Raw genomic sequence first — 26,587 nt, 5'->3', positions numbered from 1 at the left:
CATCTTTTCAGATTTGAGAAACTTTTATCCTTCTGCCTAAATTGATTCTTCTTATCGATCTTTTGTGGTGGACTTAATCAGTGCACAAGAATGTGTACTCGATCCCTAAGTCCTTTACTTGACTCACACATCCATGTGAACAAGTAATTAGTCTTAATTTTCCAAAACTTGAAAATTCTCATTCATCATGCTATACAACTTGCATGATTCCAAGTTCCGGTCCAATTGAAACTTGGGTGATGAGAATCTTTCCTTATTTGGTAAATCTAGACATTACCACAAATGAAAGACTCAATTTCATATTTCCACTCTTGCTCTTAATGGAATTATATAAGTAACAATTTTTTCCTCAAATGCCATTGTAAGGATATTTTAAAATAAATAAAATCAAAAATTTTCCTTTTATTTTAAAACTTTGCGGAAAAACTTATCCTTACAATCCATATGAAAAACTTGTTGTTATCTATTCCTTAAGCAATATCTCATAACTCCTAAGAAGTAGCTCAAGAATCCGATCTTCAAACTATGCGATAGAAATCCATCTACGCCATCAGATTCAGCATATTCTTTCTTTAAGTTTCTTCACTTTTTCTTTGATTCTTAAAACATCACCATGTGACCCAGTCACATCATGTATCAAGAATCTCAGAATAGAAACTTAATAGAGTTAGATAGTGGAATTTACCTGAAGTAGAGTCAAACTTATTGACTTTAACATCCTTAGGTAAATTTGGCAGCTTCGCAACCAATGCCCTTTCTTTGGCAATACAAACATATGGACCCTTTGATAATGGTACACAGGACTATCACAGACTTAGCTTTTCTCTTTACCATTTGGTCAACCGAGTTGACTATAGCCGATCCCTTTCCATTGGGAAGAGAATGCTTTACTGGATATCCAATGTCATCATTGTCAATGTCCATAAAGTTTTAGGAAGTTGATCTTAGCAAATAGATAAGATCATTAAGGGTCTTGTCATAGTCTGTTTCATAGGTGTCCCAAAGGAACTCACTATGTGACTTAGAAAGTGATTGAGCCACCAACTTTCTCAAGACTTTGACACCCAACTCTCCCGGCTTGTCAATATGTGACTACATCTCCAAGATGTGATCACACCTAGACCTTGCCTTGCCAATAGGGCTTGAGTGACCTTAAACTTTTCAAGAACTTGTGGGTTAGGGAGAATAGTTGGAGGAGGAGAAAGAAGTATGATATCCATGGGACATCATCTTCATTAGGAAACCTTGTTTCAAGAGATTTGGGAAGATCATAGGTGTCTAAACCAGACATCTTTTGGGAGATATTCAAGATAGTTGATTTAAAGTCCTTAATATAACACCCAATATGAAATATTAAGGCTAGAACCCAACAAACTATTTTATAACTTAGAAGAGGTATGCCGTAATCCAAGCTATAGAATATTTGAAGGTAGGTGAATGACGATTCACCAATTTCCACCAAGATAAACGAAATGTATAATTAGGTAGGTTTTAATTGGTTTTGAAACTCCTAGATCTTTGAGATTCATTGAACTTTTCAAAGGCATGTTTCAATCTCGAGTGTGCCCCTCAGGTTTTGTGACTGGGATGCCGAGGATCACAAAACAAGGTGTGAAGTAACCATGCAAATCACTTGGTACCCTTAATAAATTACCCCTCAATCGATGTGCCGGTTAACCACACACGCTCCATCGATACTATGATAAATATTAAGTCACCCTTTACCTACCTTGTTAAGTCCAAGTTAGTGTGCCGGTTAACCACACACGCTCCACTAACGACTTAAACAAAGTGCAAAGTGTAATTTCATGGATTAGCACCTTATTCACATTTTTCCTAAGTAACTAAGATTGGGTATTATTAAGAGTTTAGTTACTTAGTATTATCATTAATACTTTTAATGAAGGGAGAATTCTAGTCCTGTCAAACCCGTTCGGCTAACGACCCTCCACCAGTCAAGCAAGCGGTGGGTGAGAGTGGACACCCATTAAGTTGCCATTTTATAGGCAACAACCTTATACCCACCTTATAGACCGGCTTCGTGAATGAGGCGTACTAGCGGTAAGACTGACTTTACTCTTATACATATATATATTATTAACTTATAATATTATAAAGTATAAGGGTTGAATTTTAACTTTTAAAATTCTAAGGGCTAACTTGGAATTAAAGTATTCATAAGTGAAAACTTTACAAATTCCAAAACTTGAGGGCAAGTTTTGAAACTATTCAAAACTAATTAATTCCATAACTTATGTGTTTAAAGTAGTTTTAATCCAAAAACTCTTCAAGTTCCATAACTTGAGGACAAGTTATGGAAGACTTTAAACTAATAAAAGAATTAACTTTTCTTTATTTTATAACTTATGGAATTAATTAAGGTTACACCTTTTTTTATTTTATTTTTATTTTATTAAATGAAGAGACTCTTGGTCCTCCATAACTTGAGGACAAGTTATGGAGTCATAAAACCATTTAATTAGAACTAGACTCTTCATTTTGTAACCTTTGCCAATTTTTATGAGTTTTATGATTCTTAAATGTGACTTTTCATATAACTTGAGGACAAGTTACAAAAACACATTTTAGAATCAATTCTTAGATTAATTTGGATTAAAACCAACTATCACATAATTTTCATCATTAATCCAAATTCACTCATAAAACAAGATAACACAAAAAACTTTTGGTGATCCATAACTTATTCTTAAGTTATGTAATCCTTTAAAACATTAACACCAAATTTTGTAACTCCAAAAAAACTTTGAATCAATTTTTTTTTTAAAACCTTTTCAAATCCATAACTTATGGAGGTTTCAAAAAAAAAAATAAAACTTTTTAGATCAAACTTTTAAAACTAATAAAATAATCATATTATTTTATCTTTTATTAAATTTGACCTAATTCAACTCATAAAGCAAATTATTCAAATTTTACAAATAATTAGTTTTTCACAAGAACAAGTAATTATTTTAAAATTTGACAAACTTCATGTTTTTTTTTCCAACTTTGAAAATAAAATATTTGCATCAATATAACAGAAAACAACCCGTGGCTCTGATACCACTGTTGGGTTTTGAGCATTCTAACACTTCCTAAGTGTACATGCAACCCTAAATACCTTGGATCTATGTTTTCTCTATTATACATGCAAATAAGAACTTCCAAGGTATTATCCTAATCTAGCATATAAAACAATGGATATAGTAGGATAGAATACATACCTTTTTGGTGTAGTAAGTCTTCATGAAGCTTGAGTGCTTAGTGCCCCAAGTGTGACACCTCAAATGGAATCACAATCATCAAAACACTTGGAATGACTTGAGAGAATTCTACACTCATCAAAATCGGCTAGCCCTTTCTTCACTATCTCTAGTGGCCGATTTTTCCTCAATAATAAGATGCTTATATAGTTACACAATTAGGGTAAACTCTTAATTGTCATGGCTTTCCATTTCCTTGGATCCATGGGTACAAATACACCATGGAGCATCCATGGACCATCCTATGGGTTTTAGCCCAACTTGATTATCCATGGAGCATTAGCCCACTATACAAGTATGGATGATTTACACAATCAACCCATATATTTAATTAGTCTTCTTTTGATCACTTAATTAATCCTAGATTAATTCTTGATCAATACTAATTAAATAATCTTATTATTCTTATTATTAATATACTAGAACTTATAATATACTAATAACCATAAGTGTCTTATTTCTCTCATTCAAGTGCATGATGGTATGCAACCCAAATGGACCATGCCGGGTCGGGTCAAGTCTTACCAAATATAGTTATGGACTTAGACATTAATCCAACAGTCTCCCACTTGGATAAGTCTAAAACTATTATTGCGTATGACTTCAGGAACCAACCGGCAATCGTAGCTCTCAAAAGCTTCTGTCGAACTCTGACCTTGTCGATGAACTCTGACCTTTGTCAGTGACTTGTCCATTAGATAAGGGATCATATATTCCTCCATTCTAGATATCATATGGACTGAGACATGGATTATAATCATTCTCTCTGTCCATTTGTTGTTTCCCGATTTCCGATTTATGACAACTGACTAATTGAACAAATCAAATCAGTCCTGGCCCGGCCGAGCACTTCCATTTGTCATCATCAAATCATCGAGGGGCCCACAGATATCGCTTTTATCCCGAAGGTAAAAGGAACGGATAAACTTCGACTCATATGGCTTGTTCTACTACTTGTTGAATCATACACAAAAGCACGTTTTATAGCACAGAGTTACCAAATGCGGTTTCGTGCAATCAATGTACTATCAACTCATAGTAACAACTCATATCTCTAGGTTTGAAGAATATAAGATATTATCGTCTCATGATCACTCGTGATAAAATCCATGAAGTGATTCCAATGAGCGCGGGTTGAATCCAATACTCAGAACTTATGAGCACTCATGATTGTTGTAGCCTTGTCCAACACCTTAGACCTCTACAACCCATCATGACAGTCTTAATTCATATCTACTTCCAACATATGACCGACTGTGGATGGTTTGAATAACTTAGTCATTCCGGAAGAATAACCCAGTTTATTCGGGAAGTCAAAACATGCAAAGTGAAACACAATAATAATAGAATCCAATATGGTATCAACCCTTTGAACATAAATAAAACACCTTTTATTTATCACCATATGATTACACATTATTCATTGTACACTGTTTCAGCTATCAACTTTATTCTTGAATTTAAAACAATAGTTGTCCCATGCTCCAAGCATGTACACTATGTTTTCTTAAACACTAGTCATGCCACACACCAAGTATGGATACTATGTTTGTCTATGATCTTTACTTTGTGAACTAGATCAATTGAACATTAACTTCAATGATTCTCTTTTGACACTCCCAAATCCTTACTGCAAATGCGAGAATTCCAAATTCATGCCATTTACAGAAATCTGTTAGATTCTAAACTTATATGCATTGATCCTCTTGTAACGATTATGCACAAAGTCAGAAAGACTTGACAACAATCATTACAGAGTATTCCAAAGGAGATTAGCTCCTTGGAAACATCCTTCTTGCATTAAGTTTCCTAATCTTAAACAGATTGAAAATTCTAACTTTGAAACATTTCCAGATTCCATTTTGACTATCACTTCTGAACAAGAGTTGCCTCCTTACAGATTATGTCAATATGGTCCTTCCAGAATTATCACTATACTTCCAACTGTCCTTGAGCAACCAATCTTTGGTAAACCTTAGATTGTCCTCGACAATTGTTTAATCCTTTTAGTCATATCCAGTTCTAAACCTTTTCCCTTCTTAATGCCCCAGGCATTTGGAAAATTTTAGAACGGATGATTATAGCACATGTAATCGATCCTATATCCGAAGCATATGGGACACGATTCATGATGTCTCACATAAAGACTAAACTAGTCTTTTGCTATAACATTTCCATTTCAATTTGCCAAGTTCTCATAATTCAGATTATGAAAAGGGATGCCGTAATCATAATCGAATTTTAGAACGCAAATAATGGACCCATATACAGAATTTCCTTATGTTGAGCCATTCCAACATGAAATTCATATATTTCCTTGACTAAATGATTAAAACCTCAAATCTAAACCTTATAGATTTGATATGAAGTATAATTTCCTCTCCCTTAATTATAGCAAAACAACTCTTTCCCAATTGAAACTTTTGTTTTCTATAATTAACATTGCTAACTTGCAATACTTATCATAATTATCATGCTCCCACTAACATGATGATTAATAGCATAACACTTATGCTCCCACTAGCTTTGACATGTACTCAGAAATCAGCTGGACTTCTAGAAATCAATACTTCATTGACTTTCTTACCAAAGTTCAGATTTCTGATGCTAGATTGTTTTGATAAAGCTGTATCAAAATCATACACCTTCCCTTAGATAGCACACTTGTGTATCTAAACAATTATGAAGAGGGATGCCGTAATCATAATGTTTAGACCTTTTTGCCACTTCTCACAAGTCCATGTTAGTGTGCCGGTTAACCACACGCGCTCCACTAACGACTTTGAGAATGCAAATATCACAATTGCTATCTAGCTAAAATCTACTTAGTGAAAGTGTTTCCTCACCATCATTTTCATGAATCGGAGAGAAACCTTATGACACTTAGATTTACTGGTGTATGTGTTCTTATCCATGTGAATTGTCAAAAACCATAGTCACAAGACAAGGATAATGACAAATCCAAACTCATATGGATTGAACTCAATCTTAACTTCTTGCCACCTGGCAGCTCAAGGGCCTGCCATTGCTTCCAAGTTGTTGTGCAACAAATTGAGAACTCTAAGAACTCATATGCAAAACCAACTTTAACTGGAATGGGCACAGACTATGTCAACACGATAGGTTATAAACCTCAAGTCGTGTGCTAGTGAAGAACTTCAGGTTTTACTCTTGATTAGTTCTTGAGACTTTCAAGACCTTTAAGACTCCCACTGTCCTCTTGACCTATAAGACTCCCTTGTCAAATATCCAAGAGATAGTGCGGATTCTAATCAAGACAAACACTTCACACAATTGGCCTAAGTTGGTCTTTGTTTTATCCAAAACATCACAACTTACCAATTTCAAATGTACAAGAGTAGAAAACTTTTACTCTTACATTTGACAAGTGTTTTAAACCTTCTTTAAGACATGTCACTCAAGTTACAATCTTGGAGTATGACTCTAAGACTTGTATTGGAACGAAGTATGACTCATCTTCTTGATTTAACCACTTCAACAATTCAAGATCCCTCTTCTTAGTCATAAGAATGCACTAAGATTTCCTTAGAGAACTAATTGTGCTATGGTTTCTTAATCATTAAGATGATCACAAAAGCTGATACTAAAGTACTCTCCCATCTTTTCAGATTTGAGAAACTTTTATCCTTCTGCCTAAATTGATTCTTCTTATCGATCTTTTGTGGTGGACTTAATCAGTGCACAAGAATGTGTACTCGATCCCTAAGTCCTTTACTTGACTCACACATCCATGTGAACAAGTAATTAGTCTTAATTTTCCAAAACTTGAAAATTCTCATTCATCATGCTATACAACTTGCATGATTCCAAGTTCCGGTCCAATTGAAACTTGGGTGATGAGAATCTTTCCTTATTTGGTAAATCTAGACATTACCACAAATGAAAGACTCAATTTCATATTTCCACTCTTGCTCTTAATGGAATTATATAAGTAACAATTTTTTCCTCAAATGCCATTGTAAGGATATTTTAAAATAAATAAAATCAAAAATTTTCCTTTTATTTTAAAACTTTGCGGAAAAACTTATCCTTACAATCCATATGAAAAACTTGTTGTTATCTATTCCTTAAGCAATATCTCATAACTCCTAAGAAGTAGCTCAAGAATCCGATCTTCAAACTATGCGATAGAAATCCATCTACGCCATCAGATTCAGCATATTCTTTCTTTAAGTTTCTTCACTTTTTCTTTGATTCTTAAAACATCACCATGTGACCCAGTCACATCATGTATCAAGAATCTCAGAATAGAAACTTAATAGAGTTAGATAGTGGAATTTACCTGAAGTAGAGTCAAACTTATTGACTTTAACATCCTTAGGTAAATTTGGCAGCTTCGCAACCAATGCCCTTTCTTTGGCAATACAAACATATGGACCCTTTGATAATGGTACACAGGACTATCACAGACTTAGCTTTTCTCTTTACCATTTGGTCAACCGAGTTGACTATAGCCGATCCCTTTCCATTGGGAAGAGAATGCTTTACTGGATATCCAATGTCATCATTGTCAATGTCCATAAAGTTTTAGGAAGTTGATCTTAGCAAATAGATAAGATCATTAAGGGTCTTGTCATAGTCTGTTTCATAGGTGTCCCAAAGGAACTCACTATGTGACTTAGAAAGTGATTGAGCCACCAACTTTCTCAAGACTTTGACACCCAACTCTCCCGGCTTGTCAATATGTGACTACATCTCCAAGATGTGATCACACCTAGACCTTGCCTTGCCAATAGGGCTTGAGTGACCTTAAACTTTTCAAGAACTTGTGGGTTAGGGAGAATAGTTGGAGGAGGAGAAAGAAGTATGATATCCATGGGACATCATCTTCATTAGGAAACCTTGTTTCAAGAGATTTGGGAAGATCATAGGTGTCTAAACCAGACATCTTTTGGGAGATATTCAAGATAGTTGATTTAAAGTCCTTAATATAACACCCAATATGAAATATTAAGGCTAGAACCCAACAAACTATTTTATAACTTAGAAGAGGTATGCCGTAATCCAAGCTATAGAATATTTGAAGGTAGGTGAATGACGATTCACCAATTTCCACCAAGATAAACGAAATGTATAATTAGGTAGGTTTTAATTGGTTTTGAAACTCCTAGATCTTTGAGATTCATTGAACTTTTCAAAGGCATGTTTCAATCTCGAGTGTGCCCCTCAGGTTTTGTGACTGGGATGCCGAGGATCACAAAACAAGGTGTGAAGTAACCATGCAAATCACTTGGTACCCTTAATAAATTACCCCTCAATCGATGTGCCGGTTAACCACACACGCTCCATCGATACTATGATAAATATTAAGTCACCCTTTACCTACCTTGTTAAGTCCAAGTTAGTGTGCCGGTTAACCACACACGCTCCACTAACGACTTAAACAAAGTGCAAAGTGTAATTTCATGGATTAGCACCTTATTCACATTTTTCCTAAGTAACTAAGATTGGGTATTATTAAGAGTTTAGTTACTTAGTATTATCATTAATACTTTTAATGAAGGGAGAATTCTAGTCCTGTCAAACCCGTTCGGCTAACGACCCTCCACCAGTCAAGCAAGCGGTGGGTGAGAGTGGACACCCATTAAGTTGCCATTTTATAGGCAACAACCTTATACCCACCTTATAGACCGGCTTCGTGAATGAGGCGTACTAGCGGTAAGACTGACTTTACTCTTATACATATATATATTATTAACTTATAATATTATAAAGTATAAGGGTTGAATTTTAACTTTTAAAATTCTAAGGGCTAACTTGGAATTAAAGTATTCATAAGTGAAAACTTTACAAATTCCAAAACTTGAGGGCAAGTTTTGAAACTATTCAAAACTAATTAATTCCATAACTTATGTGTTTAAAGTAGTTTTAATCCAAAAACTCTTCAAGTTCCATAACTTGAGGACAAGTTATGGAAGACTTTAAACTAATAAAAGAATTAACTTTTCTTTATTTTATAACTTATGGAATTAATTAAGGTTACACCTTTTTTTATTTTATTTTTATTTTATTAAATGAAGAGACTCTTGGTCCTCCATAACTTGAGGACAAGTTATGGAGTCATAAAACCATTTAATTAGAACTAGACTCTTCATTTTGTAACCTTTGCCAATTTTTATGAGTTTTATGATTCTTAAATGTGACTTTTCATATAACTTGAGGACAAGTTACAAAAACACATTTTAGAATCAATTCTTAGATTAATTTGGATTAAAACCAACTATCACATAATTTTCATCATTAATCCAAATTCACTCATAAAACAAGATAACACAAAAAACTTTTGGTGATCCATAACTTATTCTTAAGTTATGTAATCCTTTAAAACATTAACACCAAATTTTGTAACTCCAAAAAAACTTTGAATCAATTTTTTTTTTAAAACCTTTTCAAATCCATAACTTATGGAGGTTTCAAAAAAAAAAATAAAACTTTTTAGATCAAACTTTTAAAACTAATAAAATAATCATATTATTTTATCTTTTATTAAATTTGACCTAATTCAACTCATAAAGCAAATTATTCAAATTTTACAAATAATTAGTTTTTCACAAGAACAAGTAATTATTTTAAAATTTGACAAACTTCATGTTTTTTTTTCCAACTTTGAAAATAAAATATTTGCATCAATATAACAGAAAACAACCCGTGGCTCTGATACCACTGTTGGGTTTTGAGCATTCTAACACTTCCTAAGTGTACATGCAACCCTAAATACCTTGGATCTATGTTTTCTCTATTATACATGCAAATAAGAACTTCCAAGGTATTATCCTAATCTAGCATATAAAACAATGGATATAGTAGGATAGAATACATACCTTTTTGGTGTAGTAAGTCTTCATGAAGCTTGAGTGCTTAGTGCCCCAAGTGTGACACCTCAAATGGAATCACAATCATCAAAACACTTGGAATGACTTGAGAGAATTCTACACTCATCAAAATCGGCTAGCCCTTTCTTCACTATCTCTAGTGGCCGATTTTTCCTCAATAATAAGATGCTTATATAGTTACACAATTAGGGTAAACTCTTAATTGTCATGGCTTTCCATTTCCTTGGATCCATGGGTACAAATACACCATGGAGCATCCATGGACCATCCTATGGGTTTTAGCCCAACTTGATTATCCATGGAGCATTAGCCCACTATACAAGTATGGATGATTTACACAATCAACCCATATATTTAATTAGTCTTCTTTTGATCACTTAATTAATCCTAGATTAATTCTTGATCAATACTAATTAAATAATCTTATTATTCTTATTATTAATATACTAGAACTTATAATATACTAATAACCATAAGTGTCTTATTTCTCTCATTCAAGTGCATGATGGTATGCAACCCAAATGGACCATGCCGGGTCGGGTCAAGTCTTACCAAATATAGTTATGGACTTAGACATTAATCCAACAGTCTCCCACTTGGATAAGTCTAAAACTATTATTGCGTATGACTTCAGGAACCAACCGGCAATCGTAGCTCTCAAAAGCTTCTGTCGAACTCTGACCTTGTCGATGAACTCTGACCTTTGTCAGTGACTTGTCCATTAGATAAGGGATCATATATTCCTCCATTCTAGATATCATAGTGTAATAGAATATGGTCTTTTTATTATAATATTCAAAGGGACATGCTTTAGAAGCATGTTGCTTAAAGTGTTAAGACCTATGGGATAAAAATTTGGTGAAAATCCTTAAGAAATGCTTTCATTAAATCATTCTACGTAGCAAAAAACCACATTTTTTTCACTTTCCCTCCCAATATGCTCTCTAGCTTTCCTTCTCTTAAATGGTTAACTGATAAGAAGATGTTTCATACTTTACTACAACTCTCGTTTAGAACGAAATCCTTTTTTTGTTCTTAGAGGCTTAAGAGTATTATTATTACAAGAAAAAGACTAGCACCTTATAAACATGGCTAAATGTTAAGGGATACTTTTGGAGAGCTTCTTCCTTGGACCCAAAAGCCACCTTATTGAATCTTTCTAAGTCTTGCAAAATGATCTTTTGGTGGGAGTAATACAAGTTTTATTTTGTCAGAATCTTAAGTCTTCCGTTGCTATATATATGTTTTTTAAACATTTTTTGAATAAAAAGCCAACACATCATCGGCTACCACCTCCACTGCCAACAAACCACAACACTATCTTCTATCATAAGCGTACCCCTAAGAAACCAATTTCCACTACCGTTAGATCATTCACTACCCACTACCATCTCCAATGGATCCTTAAAACCCAAATGTTGCCTTCATTACCATAAGCGTCTCTCATTTCCTTTTATCTCCCCTTATTCCATGTTTTCCCTATCTCCAACACTTACCATCGTTAAAGGACCATATCATGAGATGCCACCTTCTTTTATGTCACCATCTTCCACCCCTGCTACAACCACATCACCACCATCGCATAGTGTAGGTTCTCTCTCTCTCTCTCTCTCTCTCTCTGTATATATATATATATATATATATATATATATATATATATATATATATCTTTCTCTCACTCACCCACTCACTCTCTATTTATCTCTCTAAACAACTTTACAACCACCAACCACTTAGCCTTATTTGAAAACACTAGAAAGTGTTTGAGTTGACGGTAAGACTGCATCATACATATTTTGCAACTAATGGTAGAGAATCGACGCTTGGTATATACATCTTTAGTAAGATGACCGACTACATGTATGTTATTGATTTTTTCTTATATAGTTTTCCTTTTCAATTTTGTAGGTTTCATTCTGCATTTAAACTCAATTACAAGTATGAAATCACTCATATTTCCTCATTTTCTTTTTTTTCTTTTGAGGTAACTTTAACCCATTGTCAGTCTGATTATTATATGTGTATAGTTATTTCAATTTTAAAGATGGTGTTCATGATCTTTAAAACACAACGGTGTTGATATTTCCATGTTTGAAACATGAAAATGACAAATCTACCAAACAAGACTCAAAGATAAACAAAGACAAACGAAAAGGTACACATTACATAATTTGTTTTTTTAAACATGATGTTGGAAATAAAGATTCAAAGAAAGATTTGTTCTTATATTTTTGTGCAAGAAAAAGTTGACGATTTAGCGTCTAAAAAGAAAATAAGTTCAACGACGAAGAGACATAAAAGAGATGTATGAATAAAGATGTGGTTTGTACATCCCTTAACATTAACTTCTATAACAGAGAGAATTCATATTCTTTTTATGTCTTAGACGAATCTGGGTCACTTTGTACTAGCAGTCTATAAACATCCAAGTCTTGTAAAGAGCTAAATGTGTTTTTGGTTCTGTAATGATCTGGAATGGAATGCAAAAGAGTTATAGACTAGGTATCGTTACATATACCTTTTTATGACGATCTTAAATGTTTTTTTCAAGAGGCTAAATGCAATAAATAGCTATTTACTTTCATTTTTTCTAATATATCAATTTATCTTTAGTTCTATTTTTAATATTTTCTTATTTTTTATTATACTTACAATGTATAATGCTATATTTATGCATGTATGTGAGTATGGGACTATCTTTGTATGTGTGTGTTAAGAGTTAATCGGTTAGTTTCTTTTTACAGGGATTGACTTCATGTATTCTAAAATGTCATAAACTGACTTGATCATGAAAATACCATTCTTATGGACTTGCATCTGATGTACCTCATACTCTTCTAATCTTCGTGCTTGATGAGTGCATCAATCGTGATGATGCTATGATAAAATATTATCTCATATTTCCATATTTCTCATAAAATTTTATATTTCTCTTAAAAATTCTTCATATGAGATAATTTTCAAATATTTTGGCTTTTTGTTTAGGGTATGGGTGTATGTATAAGGGGTTGCATGTGCAATTTACAAGTTCTTTTGGACATTTAATATTTTGTAATATACCCCCGTTAAACTACTTGCTTATAGTATATTTTTTCTTTATGGACATACAGTCAACCTCATATGCCTAAAGATATAAAGGGCTGGGGAAGAAGAAGGTGTTGTGATATAAGTTTCTTATAGGTTGTCCAAAAAGGGTGAACATTGTTCTGATGGATTGTTACTTATGTGATATCCACCTTTTATATCTAGTAAGTAGAAAAAATATATCAAAATTTATCACTTTTGTGATATTTTTGATACTAGGTAAGTAAAAAAGATATATTATTGTTTAGCACTTATGAAAGAAAGTCATACTTTTATTTATTCACCGTATTGCATATAATGTGTTATTTTGGTTATTAACCCATTCAATTGTTTCTATATATAGGACTTGCATCTTGTAGGAAAGAAATTGGAGTTACTGTTTAAGCATGAACAAAAGGACTTGTTAGGCTTGTATGAACTAAATTTTATGATACTTCCATCAAATTATAGGTTTATTTTTTACTCCACTTTTTAAATAAATATCGGAAATTAGACTATTTTTTTTAAATCAGCTAGCATTTTTTCTATTGCTAACTCCCTTTTTTCCAATCTTTTATCATTTTATAATTTTTTTTATATTTTTTATAAGACTAGCTCTAATTTTTTGCATGCCTACAAAGTTATCAAATGGAGTTGCTTTTACCAGGTTTAGTTAATTCATCCAACAAACTTTTTTTTAACATCCCAAAACTCATACAAATTTAAAATTTTCAACAACTTCCCATTAACCATTAAAGTGTTTACAAAACCATTGTTTAAAAATTAAAATCATAATAAGAGTATCCCAAGATCTAATATCATAAAAATAGGGAGATGTGCATGACCGCGTCTTCATTTTCCCATGATCCTCTGAAGTACCTAAAACAATAACTTAAAACCATAAGCCAAATCCCTAACCCATTACAATCTATAGATGCAACCATAATAGTTCTAACAAGCTGCAACATGAATGACTATCCATTCAAAATTAACCCGAGGATCAAATTTTCATCCTTGTGATTTCTTGCGTTTCAACATTGACCTCCTACTGGACGGTGGACATCTAGGCTTACACTCCCTCCGCTACCCATGTAGGACAGTCAAGTTTGAGATAACCCGACCAGTTACTGTTGAAACACATCTGATCCTTCTTGTAGTTGCGAAATACATACCATCTCTCTCCATACTAATAGCATTTGAACTTGTGACAAGCAAACCTATGGGTTCCCCTACACTTCCCGCATATATTATAGCTCCCCTGACTTCCAATACCCATGGTCGCAACCTCGAACTCTTCGTCCATTGCTGAATGAGCCCTCCTTCTCTTTTCGAATCATGTCCCCACATCAAGATCTACCCCAATAGTCATCTCAGTAGTCCCTCTCAAAGTACACAAAGATGCAGTTACCAGTGATCTGATCCACAATACCAAACAATTCATCCTAGAATATCTGTAAAACCTCAACAGTAATAATCTCCCATATCTGATTAGCTGTCAATCCCGAAATATCTTGGCCATCAGCTCCAGATCCTAAACCAAATCCCTTTATGAACTCCATACTGAAAACAAACTAAAATGCATCAAAATTGGCACCATAGACATTGCTACCTCCGCATAATGAGACTACCCGTTGGGTTTGTGACTTCCTTGCTATGCGTTTGGGTCATATGCTTTCATAGTACGGGCACATACTGCCTTATATGCCTACCCATATTTCTCTCAAGGATCATCACAATCGTCCAAAAGACTTTCTGACCCCACCAAAATATGGTACTTATACCCGACCATACCGGGTCAATAGTCCAAGGTTGTCGGTAGTAAACTTGTAAATCTCTCTTATGATTCGCTCTTGCTTCCAATTCTCTTTCTTGACTCCCTCAGCATGAGCCTCCCTAATCATATCTAATAATGTCGAATCAATTGAAATCCTCATACAAAGGCTCCTAACAACAGGGCTAGTGGTCTTGCGGCTTATAGAGTCGGCGACCACATTCACTTTCCCCATATGGTACAAAATCTCGTAATCAATGGAGGTTCCCTTGTGGAAATTTGAGCATATTACCATGGATTTAATCACCAAGTTACCTCGGATAAATAAGGGGTTTGATGCAATTTGGGTGACAGTGAACCGGTTGACAAAGAGTGCCCACTTCTTAGCTATCTGTGAGAGCTTGTCGACCGAGAAATTGGCCAACGTTAAGATGACAGAGCTTATTTTGTAGATGAGGCAGATGTTATAGACAACTTAGAGCCTGTAGAAGATTTACACCGATAAACATCGATCAGAGTTGCCATTCCAAGTTGGTGACATTGTCTTGCTGAAGGTATCACCCTAGAAGGGTGTAATACTCTTTCAGGAAGAGAGGCAAGTTGGGGCCCTGACATATTGGGCCATTTCGGGTGATTGACAGGGTTGGAAAGGTAGCTTACGTACTAGATTATTTTGAGGATCTCAGTTAGATCTACAACACATTCCATGTTTTGCAGCTTCGAAAATATGCAGCTGATGATTCAGCAGTTGTCCCTTTGTAGGATATTCAGGTGGATGATAGCTTGTATTATGTTGAGAGACCGGTGGCGGTTTTGGATAGGAAGAAAAATATCTTACGTAACAAGGAGGTGCTTTTTGTAATGGTCCAGTTGTAGCATCGGAAGGGTGTGGAGTGGATGTGGGAACCTGAGACAGATATGTGTGAGCATTACCCTCAGTTATTCGTAGTTGAGGACTTCGAGCACAAAGTATGATTCAATTTGGGGAGAATCATAACACCAGCTTTAAGTACAAATATTTTTTTTACAAATGTCAATATGGTTATGGGTTGCTACAGCATGGTGGAACCTCACAACGGCGTGGCATTATTTTATTGGCCATGGGTTTTAATGAACCACCACAGCGTGACCATGAAGTGCCACAGCGTGGCAACCAGTTTTGGTGAAACCCTAATCCTTTGGGCTTTGATCCCTATTTAAAAGACATTATGGCTAGAGATACGAGGTCATTCAACCTCCATCACCCTCTCAAGCCCCAAAACTCTAATGTTAGCCTCCATTACTCTTGAAAGTTCATTTTTCATACTTTGTTGGGTGAGTGTTCAAGAATTAATCTTTTCTTTTCTAGGTTGTTAGCTCTTAGATTTTGGTACATTTTCTTCATGCTTGGTGGGTTTTGGATGGTCAGATCTCATAAAGCTTGCAAATTTAAGAATCTCTACGTCTGAAGTAGACTTGAGTTTTGAGGCCATGTATGGAATCTTAACCGTTTTTTTCCTTGTTAGCACTAAAAATGGAAAGCACAAAAATTGGACATGCATGTCCCTAAAGCTATGGTTGTTATGGTTGAGAAGGTGTTGGAAACCCTTCTAGAAACTTTGGAGAAGTAATTCTAAGTATTAAGTGCTTAATGACTAGCATGTGCTTTATACTTCCATTAAGGACTTAGTGTTTTGGATCTTGGCTTATTGGAAAGGCCTAAAAGATAAAGTTGGAAACTTTATCCATCAAGATTATGGTTTGGACCTAGTTTGAGCTTGAGAACTCCTGGAATGGACTGGAAATCAACTTAAGGAATTATGTCATTCTGACTGATCCCCACGGTGTGCCATATATATGGCTGCCACGACATGGTGGTTGGGCTGAGCATGCCTGTTTTGTCACATTGCAATCAAGTCATGGCCATGGATGGCCATGACATGGCAGTCAGATGTAGGTTAACTTTGACCGTTGACTTTGACAAAGTTTGACTCAGGGACGTTTTGGGTATTTTGAGTTATTTTTGAGATTGGTCACTATTTGAAATAGGTGACAGGTAGAGTTGATATTCGAAGAAGAGACCGATTCAGCTATATGTTTAGACTGAGATGTGAGTTTTCCTCACTATACTTGTAGGTTGAAGGCACCAATGTCGGCCACTAGGTTATGATATAGTGATCTGTTAGATCTATATCCTAGTTTATAGGGTGTTGTTATGCAATAATGATGTGTAGATCTGTCTGTTTGTCTGTTGATTGATTATTTGTTTATCTGTTATGTATATATCAACAAATTATGGATTTTGGTTAAGGTTGTACTGCTTTGTGCACGAGCCAGAAGACCGAGTGTCTTCCAGTCCAATGACTGAGTGAACCCAAGGGTATTCAGTCTGACGACTGAGCGGACCCGTGTATATAAGCATTCTGGTCCGATGACAGATTGAGCCAGGGGTATTCCAGTCTGATGACTGATTGGACCAAGTATGAAATGTTGTATATATTATGTTGGGTAGTGGTACATTGGGGGGAATTCACTAATCTTTAGCTAATGGTGTTAGTATATTGTTTCAGGTAGTTTTAATGACCATAGAAAGATGAAGGAATGATTGTACACATCCTTCGGAGATATATTTTGGGAGATTTTATGATGTTCTTGTAAGGTCCAAATATGGATCTGTACCAGTAGTTAAGCAACAATCAATCACACAAGAAGAATAAGAAGAAAAGAAACCAAGCTTGCACACGATTATATTTCAATAAATCGTCAGGTACAACTTGATGGACTCTGTGTAAACGCAATGGCATCAACAACCAACTAAAGACTAACACCTCCTCTATATATACAAGACCAGACCATAAACTGGGTTTGCGACCGTAAACATGGTTTACAGTCATAAACACACAAAATGTCCAACAAACTAACAAACAACCCTTAAACACAAATACAGAGTCATTCTAAACCAAATATACTGAAAGCCTAGACCAAACCATTTACTGGATCCTTCAATCTCCCCTTGGTTTGGTTCTAGCTTGGACTCAGTTCTTATCAACCACCAGTACGTCGGATTTTCCCATTGCTCCATTCCACATCTTCTTCTCAATAATTTCAGCCACCATTACCGTGTATTCTTTCGCAGCAAGTTCAAAGATAGTCTTAGCCACCTTATTCTGTTGAGTAGCAAAATGGTGTATGTCCTATTTGCGAAATTGAAGCAAGTCCCTCTTCTCATAGAGACAGATGCAATCTTCCTTGAGTTTGATGACCGCAACATTTGTGGTTTCATCATACACCCATTATAGCATTGATGCAAGAGAACCATCAGGGTAGTTTTGAAGAATGGGGACTTGCTTCACTTGTGCGGTAGCAGGCCACATCACTTGTCTAAGTGGTTGTTTTGTCGTGGGATCAAGAACTTTGGAGTGGACCTTGACAATTGACTAAGAAGTCTTCATTGAAGGAAATCCTTTAGCAACTTGATCCTCCAAAAACGATTTAAATTGGTTCGCCCTGGTATTAATTGTAGGATTGGAGAAAGGAGCCTTAGATGGCTCAATAAGATCAATCTTGGTAAAAGAGCTAAAGTCATGAGCGTATTTGTATAGTTTATTGTTTCCACTCTTTCTCCTCACCATGAACATATTCATTGTGTCATGGAATCCCATGACATGATTCCAGTCCTGTCACCATAAGTGTCTCTGAAGCGACGTACGCCCAGATCCGTAACAGTAACCTGTTGTTGATCCCAGGGTGCCTTATGATCTACGCTCCGTTTGAATAGAAGTTGACCCTTTTCAGTTTCCTGGGCCGACTTCTTGCGTTTTAAGGCCTTTCCACGAGGAGCTTGCTCCGGTTCTTTTTCGAAGCGGTTTACAACGATGGTGGTTCTGATAGTTGTAGGAGCAATGGGAGCATCTTGATTGGGAAGATAAATTTGTGGCTCTTCAACGGACGACTTGAATTCGTCTCCAAATTTATCTTCCATCCTTTTCTTCAAGTCATAGTAACTGGCGGTCAGAAGGCTAAAATGAGTCTGGAGATCTGTAATCTGTTTGGTCTTCGCAACATTTTCTTCAGTAAGTTCTGCCATTTGAATACTAAGCTGTGTGTTTTCAGCTTGAAGGTCTGCGACCTTAATGTCAAGCTCAATATTCCTCTGATCCAACTCGACATTCTTCTGACTCAGAGCATCGACTTGCTTCTGAAGTCCAGAGAGTGAAGGAATCTCTTCTCCTATGCTACCACCCCCGATAAAAATTCCTTTGCCGTGTGGGGGGGTGTTAAGAGTTGTTCTCTGGCCAAGAGCATGGCTAATTTAACAGAGGAGACATCGTTCTCTGGCCTAGGAGGGGAGAAGTCTGTTGGAAAAGATGAGCTACCAGATTCAAAGAAGGTACTAGGACCTTCAGTGAGTGGTTCAGTTGAGACTATAACTGGGGTTGTTGTTGGTGGAGCTGAGGCACTTTGAGTCACCATTCTTAGGTCAAGTTTGCGTCTTTTGCTTGAAGGAGGTGTGACTTGAGTGGTGGTGTGATCACTTTCCACTGGCTCAGAAGTAGGTGATACAACATCAAGGGGTGGAATCCCTGATACAGTCACCATAGGAGTTGCTATTTCCGCCGATGGATTGGTAGTAGGAGGTGTGGCTTCAAGAACATCTTCTTTTTCCCTTGTCTCTGTTGCTTGTTCAGCAGCTTCATCGACATTGTCAAGCAACTTGTCGAGACTTTCACCAGTCATAGAGTCTTAATTGCTACCGAAATTCAAGGGAATCTCATCATTATTGAATCATGAGAGGTCGAGATCTTCGTACAAATCAGTCTCAGTCCCCGACCTTTCATTGTAATCCCTTTGAACATGTACAGATTGTAGCTCGTGTTCCTCGGCGACTTGAGCAATTGTAGCTTAAGCTTCATCATCATCCCGATCTGAGACTGTGATGACATCTCTAGAAATAACTCTTTCAAAGGAAGTCGGCTCGGACAAAGTCTTTTCGGACGTTCCATGGGACTCGGAGGACTCGTTAATCTCAGCAAAATTCCCAAACATCAACAGGGGATGTAAACCTTGAAAGACAACCTTGCCCTTTCTATTTTGTTTGATAAGACCAACTGTGTGAGGGTCCAAGGATTTTATATCCAACCGGTCACCATCCTTGATCATTTCTGGAAACTGGTCATCAATGAATACTTGAATGAACCTTGGAAAAAGCAAGAATACATCTCTGGTTCCCCGGGTCATGGCGTTGATGTCCACCAGGAATTCATCGAGAATGAACATTGAGAAGTTAAACTTTATGCCAACAGCCAAGGAGACAATTGCCCCTGTGTTCCTGAGGGAGATCTCATCGGATCCTGATCTCCTGCCATAAATGTAGCTCACGAACACATGTGCCAAGAATCGCCAGTAAGGAGGCAGGAGCTTCTTCACTATGGGAGGGTAGACACCCTCATATGACATCCTTTGAAGGTTCCGTTGTACATCATCAATTCCAATTTTAGTAGGGAAATTGGATTCATCGTTGACCAGCAGAGTATCTCTGATGTACTGCTCTGTAATCTTGATCTTGCAACCTTTGACTACGGCTTCAATTGTAATTTCTCCATTAACAGTTGTCATTTTAGCTGTCTGCCAAAACTCCCGGATGATATTCTGATAGATGATGGGATTTACTGTGATAGCACAGGATAATCAGCACTCTCTCAGCCTGTAGATCATTGACTTGAATTCTGCATGAGTGGCCGGAGGATCATCCAACACGATCGCCAAGTTGTGCATGTCCGCAAACTTAAGATTCGCCATATTTCTGCACTAAACAAGCCAAGTAAAAAAACACAAAATTTTAACAATTTAAATCATTTAGTTTTCTTAATTAAACAATATAATTTTGGGCTTTAAGAATTAATTTGACTACAAATGATTAGAGTTTACGATCAAAATAGTCAAGCAATTGAGTTTACGGTAAAAGGTAGTCAAAATGGGGTTTATGGTCAAAATTGGTCAACTGACCGTAAACTGGGTTTACGGTCGTAAGACCAAAACCTGAGTTTCCGGTCGTAAGACCAAAACTTGAGTTTACGTTCGTCAAACCAAAACTGAGGTTTACGGTCGTAAGACCAAAACCTGAGTTTGCGGTCGTAAGACCAAACTGGGGTTTACGGTCGTATGACCAGATGGGGTTTACGGTTCTTGAATGTTCTTAAACCTTAAACTCCTCATGAACAGTAAAACGCCGACAGTTCTTTAAACTCCGATTACTCCTTCAATTTTGGTCGGAATGGCGAATAGAAAGCAGATTTTTGGTCGGTTTTGTCATACCTTCGAGATGTACTAGGCTGATTTCACAAAGATTCAAGAAAATTTTTTGATGAGAGAGAGTAGAGAGGGAAAGGCTATTTGCGGCAGTAAAGAGGATAGGAGGAAGTTGAAAAGGGTGTACGGAAGTAAACTCTTCCTTTTATACTCCTTTCGAAATTACTAGTCTCCCATACAGTGTAAAACCCAGTCTTTTATCCCGATAAATTTTTTAAGAATAAATCTTTTGAGGATTTTTTTAAAATAAAATTAGAATTAAAATTAAACTAAAAATAAAATAAACTAATTTCGAGAATTTAAGAATTAAAGGATTTAAAAAATAAATTTTTGACAATTATAAAAATAAAATAAAATTAAAATAAAATAAAAATAAAAATAAAAATAAAGGAAAATTTAAATTTTGAATAGACAAATTTTATTTCAACACTACTGACAAAATCTTGTGTCACTGGGATCAAAGTTGTTTGACAGCCTTAATCCACTTATCGGTACCTTTCATCTTCACATCTTTCTCTGGTCGATCGACGGTATTGTGGTCCACTTAAACACAAAAAATTGTGAAAGATTTAGGACATACTATTGTTACAAGACAAGGTGAACTTAAGTTCCTAGATACTATATCTGATCCTAAGTTCCTAGATACTATATCTTAAGGACCATTCAGCTGACGACGACCAGGGATACTGTTGTCCACTTAAATTGAGCAACGAGATCGATAGACAATCTTTGAGTGTTCAATTTTAATTGTACTGGAACATGTTTCCCGCTTCCTGATATGCTCCAGTAATCAAGGACTTCCAGAGTACTCCTTACATCGGGTGAGCAGACAATCATTAGGAGAGAAGATAGATTCAGATTATTATCACTTATAGTTTTAGAGGGATTGAAAAGTAGAAAGATGAATATGTTGTGTACCAGGTCAGATTGTTAGTCACGCAAAGGAGAGATCATATGGCTAACAGATAAGAAGAATTTCATAGATTTAATATGCAGAGAAATAGATTTGCATATGTTGCAGTCCAGGTCAGATCTCTGCCAATCACGCAAAGGGTGCAACATATGACTGACAGATAGGAAGAGAAAGAAAACAATTTTCTACAGACCTAACGCATCGGAATTTACCAGTCGCCCCATCAATACCGAAATTAAGGACATAATCCGCACATCGAGGAAAAGTTAATCCATGGTTCCAAGTACGGGTTCATTTAATGTGACGAGTGAATTCTCATATATATCTCCCAGCTCAACCTATCAGAGCGTTGTATTGTCATGCTGAACGGATCTAACTAGGTCAAGATTTGTCAAGACTAAGAATTCCTTAAGTTCAACTCTGCCTAGTCAAGTTCATTTAGAATCTTTCGTGCCTACCGACGCATCAAACCAGAGCAAAGACCCTTCAACTTTGGGTACGTTACGCAGACTCAGGTTGCCTATTATCACATGATCATATCACTTCCCAATACAATAATCACAAGAAGAACTATTAGCGACAATATTTTTGATTTTTCTGAATTTTTGATGTTTTTTGGATTTTTGAATGTTTTTCTGAAAAAAATAAAACAGAAACAAAATATTTTTGGATTTTTTAAATTTTTAATGTTTTTGGATTTTTGAATGTTTTTCTGAAAAAAATAAAACTGAAACAAAATATTTTTGGATTTTTTTTGAAATTTTTAATGTTTTTGGATTTTTGAATGTTTTTCTGAAAAAAATAAAACAGAAACAAAATATTTTTGGATTTTTGGTTATTTCTCCCCCTAAATTTGTGCATGGGAGAGAATGAAATGACTAAAATGCGCAAATTTAACCTAAGGCTAACCAAAAAGTTTAATCCTCAAAACAAATCATTTTTAAAAATCCCACAAGCACATCGAATCGAGCTTTGTGAAAAGGCTTTGGGAACAGGTCCGCCACATTATTGTCAGTGTGGACATGTTCTAGCCTAATGAGCGAGCGCTCATAAGAATCTCTAATAAAATAAATTTTGATGTCAATGTGCTTGGTTTTGGAATGTTGAACTGGATTTTAATGATTTGAATAGCAGCCTCATTATCACAATGAATTGGGGTTTCTAGATAATTCAAACCGTAGTCCAACAGCTAATGTTGGATCCATATGACTTGAGAACAACAGGCAGACGCAACGACATATTCCGCTTCTGCTATTGAGGTTGAGACCTATGCTGCTTCTTGCACTGCCATGAGACCAGTATATCTCCAAGAAATTGGCATCCTCCTGAAGTCGATTTTCTATCAAGCTCACACCCGCCACAGTTGCTGTCTGCAAAAGCATAAAGGTCAAATTCGGGATTTTTCGGATACCAAAGGCCTAGTTTTGGGCAACCTTTGACATACCGAAAAATCCGTTTAACAACAATAAGATGAGAAAATTTAGTATTGGCCTGGAAGCGTGCGCATTGACAGACCGTAAACATTATATCTGGGCGACTAGCAGTCAGATATATGAGCGATCCGATCATTGATCGATAATACATCTGATCTACGGATTCGCCTTCAAGATCAGGAGCCAGTAAAGGTCTCTCCGCCATGGGTGTAAGAGCAGGTTTCGCATCTCGGAACCCGAACTTCTCCAGCATATCATCCACATACTTTGCTTGGTGAATTAGGATTCCGGTAGAAGATTGTTTGACCTAAAGCCCCAGAAACATGGTCATCTCTCCTAGAGAACTCATCTCAAACCTTTTCTTCATCACGCCTTCAAATTCCTTGTAAAGCTGTGGACAAGTTAACCCGAAGATAATGTCGTCAACATAGATCTGAACTAGTATTTGATCATTAACCACATGCTTGATAAACAAAGTTTGATCAATGGTGTCGTGAGAGTTACCATGCTCGAGCAAATGCTTCGTTAGAGTCGCATACCATGCTCGAGGAGCTTGATGTAACCCATACAAAGCTTTGTCCAACATATAGACACGATTAGGGAACTTTGAGTCGACAAACCCAGGGGGTTGATCAACATAAATTTCTTCCTTCACCTTGCCATACAAGAAGGCAGTCTTGACATCCATTTGGTAGACCGTGAAATTCATGTAGGAAACATATGCGAGAAATATGCGAATAGCCTCCAACCGAGCCACGGGAGCAAATACCTCAGTATAGTCAAGACCCACAATTTGTCGATACCCGGGAACCACCAGCCTTGCTTTATTTCACACGATTACACCCGAATTATCCTGCTTATTACGATAGACCCAATGCGTGTCAAGAGCCCTTTTTCCCTTTGGTAAGTCAACCAATTTCCAAACCCTGAGCTTTTCAAACTGATTAAGCTCCTCATGCATTGCATCCACCCAGATAGGATCATTCAAAGTCATTTCTACATTCTTCGGCTCTATTTGAGATATAAAGCAAGAGTACAGACATGCATTAATGTCTCCACTCTGACTTCTGGTTTTAACTCCATCTCCCAACTGTCCAATGACGTTATCGATCGGATGATCACGTTGAATTCTTGAGGGTATGTCTTGGCTGATATCATTGATAGAAACAGGAAGAGTGTGAATATTGAAACCTCCATCATTTATTGATTGATTTACATTAGATTTATCTGCTACAAACTCATTAGCGATTTCTTTAGGAAAGAGTAGTTCCATAAAAGTTGAAGTGGTAGTGGAAGCATCTCTAGACATGAACTTTCTTTCAATAGTGGTAAGAGGTGTAGCATCAACATCAGGAGTTCCATCTTGAACTTTAGACTCTGGACTAGATGGTTGATCAGATGACTCCCCTCAGGTGTAGTAGAGGACTCCCCCTCACGTGGAGCATATGACTCCCCCTCAACCGTTGGAGGTCTGTAGACTACTTCTTCATCTTCGTCTTCATACACAATCTTCGAACCAGAGGAGGATCCACTTGAACCATCTGAAGACACATTGAGAGATTTGAAAAGTGATGTGTAATCAAATAACCAATCGGGACCCACTCGAGCGTCTGTTTCATTCTCCTCCAACCAGCGCACGTCATAGGATTCGACTATCTATTTAGTCTTCTTGTTGTAAACCCTATACGCGGTGCGCGCAGCATACCCTACAAAGTAACAATCATTAGCTTTGGCGTTGAATTTAGGGTTGGAATCCAAGTGAAGAAGGGTGCAAGGACAGCTAAATACGCAGAAATGGCTAACGGAAGGCTTCTGTCCATAGAGAATTTCGTATGCGGTCTTCATTTGCGCTTTGTTGATTAGAACACGATTTTGCACATAGCAAGCAGTGTTAATCGCCTCGGCCCAAAAGAAAACAGGTAGTTTGGAATCACAAAGCATTGTCCTTGCAGCGTCTTTCAATGTTCTATTTCTCCTTTTAGCAACATCGTTCTATCGAGGCGTGCGAGCAGAGCTCTATTGACGCACTATCCCTTTTTCTACGCAAAAGTGGTCAAGAACCGAATTCCTGAACTCAGTTCCATTGTCAGTACAGAGTGCGTTCACTAGGTTATTGGTTTGTTTCTCAATCATCACAACGAACTTCTTAATCATATTAGCAACTCCCACTTTGTTGGATAAGAAGAAGACCCACGTAAACCAAGAGAAATCATCGATCACAACTAGGTAGTACGAGCTTTTGTTGATGCTCAGGACGTTGACCGGACCAAATAAGTCCATATGCAATACTTGGAGCACTTGACTGATTGAGTTGACTTGCTTGGGCAGGTGTGGTTTCCTATGGTGTTTCCCTTGAGCACAGGAAACACACTTCTCAAATGTAATAAAATCTCTGACAGGTAGGCCTCGGTCCATCTCATTCTAAGCAAGGCGATTCAAGTTTTTCGCGTTAGCATGACCGAGCCTTTGGTGCCATAGCATTGCGTTTTGTTCGGAGACTTTTGAGAAAAGGCAAGTGACTTGTTCAGGTAGGTTGTTGTTCATGTCAATAATGTAAGCATTGTCATCCCGCTTAGATTTAACAAGAATCCACTCTTTCGGGATAACAATGCCTGGCTTGAGAATCATACATTCTTTTTCGGTAAAATGGATAGAATAGCCTTTGTCGCGAATTTGGGAAACGCTCAACAAGTTGTGCTTTAACTTAGGAGCGAAGTTGACATTCTCAAAGCTTAAAACTCCATTTGTCACAGTTCTTCTTTGTGTGATCTTGCCACCATCTCCGCCCGTAAAGGATACATAACCCCCATTAAAAGATTGAATTTCGCTGAATTGGGAGATCTCTCCAGTCATATGTCGGGAGCAGCCGCTGTCGACGTACCAAGGACGGACGACATTCCTCGGCAACCATCCCTGCAAAATGAGCAGAATCATTTAGATTTGGGAACCCAGGTCATCACTGTCCTGGGTTTCCTTTTCACTTTCTTTGAATTAACATTTAA

Source organism: Lactuca serriola, chromosome 8 (genome assembly GCF_051521515.1).
Source record: "Lactuca serriola cultivar US96UC23 chromosome 8, Lser_US96UC23_V15, whole genome shotgun sequence".
Classification (NCBI taxonomy): Eukaryota; Viridiplantae; Streptophyta; class Magnoliopsida; order Asterales; family Asteraceae; genus Lactuca; species Lactuca serriola.
Note: the sequence above shows the minus strand (reverse complement) of the source record.